Below are 7,279 nucleotides of genomic sequence, written 5' to 3' on the forward strand. Positions count from 1 at the left end.
TCCCTTACCGCTATGCCAGTCGTAAATACCTTTCGTCAATAAAACTCCCCCACAAGGCAAGCTCTTCTACACAGACAGCTAGAAACACAGGGAAGGAAAGAGAACCAGAGAGAGGGGGGTTTTAGCCCCCGCATGCTAGCAAGAAAACTAACTTATGATATTTCATACCATATCGTGACACCTCCCCCTTTTGGCGTGCGCTACGGTGGCAGAACCTCTCGGTATGCCTCCATGCGCACCTCCGTGGGTTCACCCTGGCGGGAGAGCCCATCTGCATTCCCATGCTCTTTGCCCGCTTTGTGTTTAATGGTGAAGTCAAATTGCTGAAGGGCAAGGCTCCAGCGTAGCAACCTGCCATTGGTTCCACACATGGTGCTTAGCCAGCGCAGAGGGTTGTGGTCGGTCACCACCGTGAAGGTGCGACCGTACAAGTAGGGCTGCAAGCGCTGCAGGGCCCAGACTATGGCCAGGCACTCCTTCTCAATGGTGGAGTAGGCCACTTCCCTCGGCAAAAGTTTCCGGCTCAGGTACAACACGGGGTGCTCTTGGTCCTCCGAGTCAACCTGGCTGAGGACAGCACCAAGGCCAAACTCGCTGGCGTCGGTCTGTGCCAAGAACGGTCGACTGCTGTCGACTGCTTTCAACACAGGAGCGTTGCACAGTGCTGTTTTCAACGCCTGGAAGGCCCCCTCACAGCCATCTGTCCAGTTGACGATGTGGGGTAGCTTCTTCCTGGTGAGGTCCGTCAAAGGTTTTGCCAGGCTACTATAGTGCTGCACAAAGCGCCTATAGTACCCTGCAGTGCCCAGGAAGGACATCACCTGTTTCTTGGTCCCAGGAGTGGGCCAGTTCACGATCACGCCCACTTTGTCAGGCTCCGGTTTCAGGGTGCCTCCGCCTACCCGGTGCCCCAGGTAGTGGACCTCCCTCATGCCCATCTGGCACTTTCCCAGCTTGATAGTCAGTCCTGCTCGGTGAATTCGCCCGAGCACCTCCTCGAGATGCTGCAGGTGTTCCCCCCAGGAGGGACTGAAGATGGCAATGTCATCCAAGTACGCCACGGCGTACTTCTCCAGTCCCTGAAGCAGGAGATTGACCATCCGATGGAAGGTGGCAGGGGCATTCTTCATGCCGAAGGGCATGACCATGGACTCGTACAGTCCAAAGGGCGTGATAAAGGCGGACTTCTCCTGCGCCTCGGGGCTCAGGGGAATCTGCCAGTATCCGCGACTCAGATCCATTATTGTCAGGTATTTTGCGCCCGCTAATTTCTCAAGCAGCTCTTCGATGCGCGGCATTGGGTGCGCGTCAGAGGCTGTAATGGCGTTGAGCCCCCTGTAGCCCACGCAGAACCGGGTGGTCCGGTCCTTCTTTGGCACGAGAACTACAGGTGAGGCCCACGCGCTCTTTGACCGTCGAATCACCCCCAGCTGTAACATCTCATCGATCTCCTGGCGCATAATCTGCTGCACCTGGTCAGAGATTCGATAGGGTGTTCGCCGTAGTGGGGCGTGATTCCTGGTGTCCACCTCATGGACCGCTAACTCAGTCCTTCCAGGCCGGTTGGAGAACACGACCCGGAAGGGTTCCAGTGTGGTTTGCAACTGCAACCGCTGTGGTTCATCTAGCGAGGCGCTTACCTCCACGTCCTCAATGGACCCACGGGCCTTGGCTTGGGCCAGCATGTCCAGGAGGGTGTCTTCCTCCCCTTCTTCGGGTGCGCTGCAGACTGGTAGGACGAAGGGTTCACGTTCGTGATGAGCCTTCATCATGTTGACGTGAAAGGCCTTTCGCCTACCCCGAGTGTGGTCAAGCGTGACCACATAGGTGACCGGGTTGAGCTGTTGGTGGACGACGTACGGGCCCTCCCAGGCTGCCTGAAGCTTATACGTTGGTACAGGAACCAGCACCCACACCTTTTGACCCACGTGGTAGGTCCGCTCCCGGGCGTTCTGGTCGTACCAGTGCTTCTGATCAGCCTGAGCCTGCGTCATGTTGTTATGCACCAACTGCGTCAAGGTCTGCATCTTGTCACGGAAGCGCATGACATACTCCACTATGGACACTTCGGAAGGGTTCGGCTCCTCTTCCCAGGATTCTCTTACCAACCCAAGGGGTCCCCGGACTCGCCTGCCATACAGGAGCTCGAAGGGGGAGAACCCCGTCGAGGCCTGCGGAACCTCTCGGTAAGCGAATAGCAGGTGTGGGAGGTACCGCTCCCAGTCGCGCCCTTGTGTCTCAACCAGCATGCGTAGCATCTGTTTGAGGGTACCATTGAAGCGTTCACACAAGCCATTGGTCTGTGGGTGATACGCACTCGATACCAGGTGCTTCACCTGCATTTTCTTACAGAGAGCCTCCATTAGGTGAGACATAAATTGGGTCCCTCGATCAGTAAGCATTTCCCTGGGAAAACCTACACGTGAAAAGATGGCCAACAGGGCATCCGCCACCTTATCTGCCCTAGTTGACGACAGAGCTACCGCCTCTGGGTACCGGGTAGCGTAGTCTACCACAGTAAGAATATATTGCTTTCCAGAGCTGCTGGAGACGGCCAGCGGGCCCACAATGTCCACCGCAATCTTCTGGAAAGGCTCCTCTATCACTGGCAAAGGGATCAGGGGAGCCTTAAGAGCAGGCCCCGCCTTCCCCACTCTTTGACAGGTGACACAGGAGCGGCAGTAGTTTGACACATCTGTCCCCATCTTAGGCCAATAGAAGTGTTGAGACAGCCGGGCCTTAGTTTTGCTGATCCCCAAGTGTCCAGCTAGCGGGATCTCATGGGCAATCCGCAACAACTCACCCCGGAATTGCTGCGGGACGACCAGCTGTCTTTCCCTCAACCACTCCTTTTGTGATTCTCCGGGTACTGTCTCCCGGTACAACCTTCCTCCTTCCCAGAACACCTTCTCCTTATCAGTCTCGGAGAATGACGTCCCGGCGAGTTGTCTCAAACTCTCTAGGCTCGCATCTGTGTGCAGAGCGGCCAGAAACTCCTGGCTAGGGGAAGCCAGAAGTGACGTTAGGGTCCCTTCCCCACGGGAGCCCTCTTGGACCTGCTCTGGGTCCACCTCTGGTTCCGTCATACTGATAACTGAGGAGGGTCCGGGAGGCAGACCGTTATCTGCGTTCCGGGCACTCTGACTGCGGGTGACAGCAGCTACGTAGGCTGTCTCCCCGGGGATTTCTACAGACCCATCAGCTGATGCTGCTTTGGGCTCTACCTCCCCATCCACCCCCGTTACCTCAGGAGCATTGCTACTTATGGGCCAGTTACCTTCCTCGGTGGCACTGGTCGATTGCATGGCATCACCTTCCTCATGGTTCCCATGTATCTCCCCATTTCCTGTAGCACCGGCACTTGCCCCTGCTAGGGGTTCCTCAGCCGTCTCACTCCGCAGAGCGACGTGGCTGAGCACTCCTGTACCTATGGACACAGCAACTTTCACAGAAACATCATTATCAGATACAGTTGGCACAGGTACAACATTTTCACCATCAATCCTAGGGAAAAAATGGTTAACAGATGCATCATTACAAGATAAAGCATGGTCAGGTAACACATGCGATTTCCCATCATCATCATCATCAGGGTTAGCTTTACCCTCATTAGTAGATTGGGGAGGAGGGTCATCCACGAAGTATGCAACCAACCTCCCCAAATCAGTCCCCAACAAAACATCAGTGGGCAAATTATCAGACAGCCCCACTTCCTTCACCCCGCTCCCGGCACCCCAATCAATAAAAACCCGGGCCATCGGTAAGGGACAGCTGATGCCCCCAATCCCAGTGACAGTTAGGGTTTTCCCCGGAATGATTTCTTCAGGGGCCGCCAGTTCGGGTCGGATGAGGGTTCGTTCAGCCCCGGTGTCCTTGAGGCCGGTATCAACACGACCTCCCACAGTGACAGGCTGTACATTGTCACACACCCTCCCAACCACACCACCCACCAAAAGAACTGCTGCATTCGGCCCTGGGGCCTTGGCTGGGGGATTCTTCTGCTTGGCTGGACATTGGTGACTGAGGTGTCCAGTCTGCCTGCAGTGGTAACACTGGCGAAGTTCGATGGTAGGTCTGGTGCTGTTGGCCACGGGGACAGGACCTCTGGTGTGTTGGCTGGCAGGGGTACTGGCGTTGGCTGCAGGCTTACCCCCTCTCCAGCTGGAGGTGACTGGCTTCCGCACTTCCGATCTACGGTTGGCCTCATCGGCATCGGCAATCTGTGCTGCTTTCGTCACGTCTTTGGGTTCTCTGTCCATCACGAACTGTCGCACCTCAGTTGGGCATAGACGGAAGAACTGGTCTTTGATCATCAGGTCTCGCAGCTGTGCAAAGGTGGTCACTGACAGTCCTTGGGTCCACTGGTCAAAGTGGGTCCCCAGTCCATGCACCACATCACTGTAACTGTCGTGTGGGCCACGTTGGAGGGTCCGAAGCTTTTTACGGTACACCTCGGGTGTAAGCTGGTACTTGGCTATGAGAGCCTGCTTGATGGCCTCATAGTCACCATCTTGTTCTTGAGGGAGGGCAGCAAACGCCTCCAGAGCTTTTCCTCTCAGCCCTGGTGTCAGGTATCGTGCCCATTCTTGTGTAGGTAGCTGGTACTGTCTGCAGGCTTTCTCAAAGGCCCGCAGAAAAGTGTCCAAGTCCCCATCCTTTTCCATAACAGGAAAGTGGTCGGGCCGGGGCTTTGGTGTCTGAGCGCTGCTTGTTGTGAATTTGGATTCTGGGCTCCCCCGGTGGCTACTGGTGGAATTGAACTGGTGTCTTCATCTTCTCTGTTCACCTGTTCCCATCAAGATGTGGGAGTCGCTATGTAGCCTTGCTACTCTGTTAGTTGCTTGCCGGTCAACAATGTTATCAGAAGCCTCTCTGTGCTTGTTCCTGCTCCTAGACAACTACTAGATAAGTTGGACTCTTGTCCATGTTTGTTTTTGCATTTTTGTTCCAGTTCACAGCTGTAGTTTCGTTACTGTGTCTGGAAAGCTCTTGTGAACAGGAATTGCCACTCTGGTGTTATGAGTTAATGCCAGAGTTTTAAAGTAATTTCTGGATGGTTTTTTGATAGGGTTTTCAGCTGACCATGAAAGTGTCCTTTCTGTCTTCTGCTATGTAGTAAGTGGACCTCAAATTTGCTAAACCTATTTTCATACTACGTTTGTTATTTCATCTTAATTCACCGCCAATACATGTGGGGGGCCTCTGTCTCCTTTCGGGGTATTTCTCTAGAGGTGAGCTAGGACTAATATTTTCCTCTGCTAGCATTATTTAGTCCTCCGGCTGGTGCTGGGCATCTAGAATCAACGTAGGCATGCTACCCGGCCACTGCTAGTTGTGTGTTAGGTTTAGTTCATGGTCAGCTCAGTTCCCATCTTCCAAGAGCTAGTTCCTATATACGCTGATGCTATGTTCTCTTGCCATTGAGAACATGACAGTTTGACCGGCCACCTAAAGGGTTAAAATCCTTGGCTGAGAAAGGAGAGAAATAAGAAGTCTGCTGAGATTTTTTTTTTTTTTTTTTTTTTTTTTTCTCCTTCTAATCTTTGAATGGCTCTGTGTCCACCTGTTTGTAATGGATCTTCAGAGTGTAACTGCAGGTTTGAATAATCTCGCCACGAAGGTACAAAATTTGCAAGACTTTGTTTGTCATGCACCTGTATCTGAGCCGAGAATTCCTTTGCCGGAATTTTTCTCGGGGAATAGATCTGGGTTTCAGAATTTTCGAAATAATTGCAAATTATTTTTGTCCCTGAAATTTCGCTCTGCCGGAGACCCTGCACAGCAGGTCAGGATTGTGATTTCCTTGCTCCGGGGCGACCCTCAAGACTGGGCTTTCTCATTGACACCAGGGGATCCTGCGTTGCTCAATGTGGATGCGTTTTTTCTGGCCTTGGGGTTGCTTTATGACGAACCTCATTTGGAGCTTCAGGCAGAAAAAACTTTGATGTCCCTATCTCAGGGGCAAGATGAAGCGGAAATTTACTGCCAAAGATTCCGTAAATGGTCTGTACTTACTCAGTGGAATGAGTGCGCCTTGGCGGCGACTTTCAGAGAGGGTCTCTCTGATGCCATTAAGGATGTTATGGTGGGGTTCCCTGTGCCTGCGGGTCTGAATGAGTCCATGACAATGGCTATTCAGATCGATAGGCGTTTGCGGGAGCGCAAACCAGTGCACCATCTGGCGGTGTCCACTGAGAAGTCGCCAGAGAGTATGCAGTGTGATAGAATTCTGTCCCGAAGCAAGCGGCAGAATTTTAGACGGAAAAATGGGTTGTGTTTCTATTGTGGTGATTCTACTCATGTTATATCAGCATGCTCTAAGCGCACTAAAAAGCTTGATAAATCTGTTTCCATTTGCACCTTACCATCTAAGTTTATTCTATCTGTGACCCTGATTTGCTCCTTGTCATCTATTACCACGGATGCCTATGTCGACTCTGGCGCCGCTTTGAGTCTTATGGATTGGTCCTTTGCCAAACGCTGTGGGTATGATTTAGAGCCTTTGGAGACTCCTATTCCTCTGAAGGGGATTGACTCCACCCCATTGGCTAATAATAAACCACAATACTGGACACAAGTAACTATGCGTATTAATCCGGATCACCAGGAGATTACTCGCTTTCTGGTGCTGTATAATCTACATGATGATTTGGTGCTAGGATTGCCTTGGCTGCAATCTCACAACCCAGTCCTCGACTGGAGAGCTATGTCTGTGTTGAGCTGGGGATGTAAGGGGGCTCATGGGGATGTACCTGTGGTTTCCATTTCATCATCTATTCCCTCTGAAATTCCTGAGTTTCTGTCTGACTATCGTGACGTCTTTGAAGAATCCAAGCTTGGTTCGTTACCTCCGCACCGAGAGTGCGATTGTGCCATAGATTTAATCCCGGGTAGTAAATACCCAAAGGATCGTTTGTTTAATCTGTCTGTGCCTGAACATGCTGCTATGCGAGAATATATAAAGGAGTCCTTGGAAAAGGGACATATTCGTCCATCATCATCTCCCTTAGGAGCCGGTTTTTTCTTTGTGTCAAAAAAAGACGGCTCTTTGAGACCATGTATCGATTATCGGCTTTTGAACAAAATCACTGTTAAATATCAATACCCATTGCCGTTGCTGACTGATTTGTTTGCTCGCATAAAGGGGGCCAAGTGGTTCTCTAAGATTGACCTTCGTGGGGCGTATAATTTGGTGCGAATCAGGCAGGGGGATGAGTGGAAGACCGCATTTAATACGCCCGAGGGCCACTTTGAGTATTTAGTGATGCCTTTTGGTCTT

This window comes from Ranitomeya variabilis, chromosome 7 (genome assembly GCF_051348905.1).
Source record: "Ranitomeya variabilis isolate aRanVar5 chromosome 7, aRanVar5.hap1, whole genome shotgun sequence".
Taxonomy (NCBI): domain Eukaryota; kingdom Metazoa; phylum Chordata; class Amphibia; order Anura; family Dendrobatidae; genus Ranitomeya; species Ranitomeya variabilis.